At 46.9% G+C, this 1,846-nt stretch overlaps 1 non-coding gene across 1 annotated transcript; it reads left to right on the forward strand.

The window, feature by feature from the left end:
• The first annotated feature begins 1,157 nt into the window (after positions 1–1,157).
• On the forward strand, positions 1,158–1,232 carry Trnas-cga. The gene has a single exon. It is a non-coding gene; the product is annotated as a tRNA-Ser (tRNA).
• The last annotated feature ends 614 nt before the right edge of the window (positions 1,233–1,846 follow it).

Consider the following 1,846-nt stretch of genomic DNA (forward strand, 5'->3'; position numbering starts at 1 on the left):
GTGCCTTTTTTTCAACTTTCCATCTCTGATTTTGAATTTAAAGTAGAAAAATAGCTTCATATTTTGATTGTAATAGTCAGTATCAATTTTTCAAACCATTTCGCTGAAGAGCGGAATATCGTATCGCTGACAGCCCACAGCCCGTCCATATAGAGCGTGCGGATGAATAACAATAAAGGAAAGAAAAGAATATGGTATGAGTATTTTGTGTGTATGGAGGGCGGATGTAGGGCACGGGTGACAGGTCGGTTACGATTACACGGGTAAGTGCTAGGATGAAACTTTCAAATCTCGGGAATAATATCACGGGAAGGCAACTGATTGCACATAAAGTGTGAAGATAAGTAAGGAAGTTGGAACTTGGTTGTGGCTCGGTGACAGAAGCACAGCAGCAAGACAGCATTGTCGAGGATGAGGGTTACAGTCGGCTGTAGGGATACGATTCTGAGTGAGACACGGCCGGGCGAAGGTATTCCAGGTGTTTGAAATTTACGGGAGAGGACTGGAAGACCGCCATTGAGGAAGAGCGTCTTTCATATATCGCAGGATCGCTCAACGCTCCACGTAACTTGTTTTGATCACCGACGTTTAGTCGCTCGTAAACTCTTTCTGCTAGTACAGGATGGGGCAAATGAAAGTGGCCCGGAGAACAGAGTTTCAGCGTATAAGGAAACACACCAGAGAAAAGGAGATACAATACTACTCTGACTATAGCAGATGCTGATCTTTTGGCACTTGTAGGCCCTCTCAGCAAGTTACTGAAGACGGATCGAAGCTGGACTGCTGGAATTGCTCCAATCTCATCCGAAATCTTCTGCTGCAGTTCTTGAAGACTATGGGGTTTGAAACTTCCTGGCAGATTAAAACTGTGTGCCCGACCGAGACTCGAACTCGGGACCTTTGCCTTTCGCGGGCAAGTGCTCTACCATCTGAGCTACCGAAGCACGACTCACGTCCGGTACTCACAGCTTTACTTCTGCCAGTATCTCGTCTCCTACCTTCCAAACTTTACAGAAGCTCACCTGCGAGCAGGAGAGCTTCTGTAAAGTTTGGAAGGTAGGAGACGAGATACTGCGAGCAGGAGAGCTTCTGTAAAGTTTGGAAGGTAGAGGACGAGATACTGGCAGAAGTAAAGCTGTGAGACCGGGCGTGAGTCGTGCTCCGGTAGCTCAGTTGGTAGAGCACTTGCCCGCGAAAGGCAAAGGTCCCGAGTTCGAGTCTCGGTCGGGCACACAGGTTTAATCTGCCAGGAAGTTTCATATCAGCGCACACTCCGCTGCAGAGTGAAAATCTCATTCTGGGACTATGGGGGTTGTTGCAATACACCTTAGAAGGGCTCTCCACACAAAGTAATCATACACATACCGATCATGTGATCTTGGTAGCCAACCAGGATCGTGACCATACTGACCTCAGCTAATGACTCTGTCAGGCGTGAAGATTGTGTATATGTGATCCAAGGTTTGGCCGGCTGTACGGGCAATTGCTTCATCCTGTTGGAAGTAGCTGTAGGTCGTTTCCTCCTCCGTTAACGCTGAAATAAATGGTTTGAAAATGACCAGGCAATTTTTACATGTCACACCCTGTACAAATTATCGTTGTCAAACAGAGATAGTGCACGACTCTTTTTGTGCGAACTAATGGCTTTGACGCGCTTCGCCCAATGAAACTGTATCATATCAGAATTCGTTCTGTTTCCGCCACATTCCTACGTGTTCTTCGTCTGGGGCAAGGTTTCTCCCTTTTCATCGTCGCCTGGAGCTGTGTGGTATAGCAAGTAGTCTTACTAACGTTTTGTCTAGTCTGAATATGGCGGCATTTGACTAGGAAAGATTGCAAACTGGTG

Source organism: Schistocerca piceifrons, chromosome 4, assembly GCF_021461385.2.
Source record: "Schistocerca piceifrons isolate TAMUIC-IGC-003096 chromosome 4, iqSchPice1.1, whole genome shotgun sequence".
NCBI classification, from domain to species: domain Eukaryota; kingdom Metazoa; phylum Arthropoda; class Insecta; order Orthoptera; family Acrididae; genus Schistocerca; species Schistocerca piceifrons.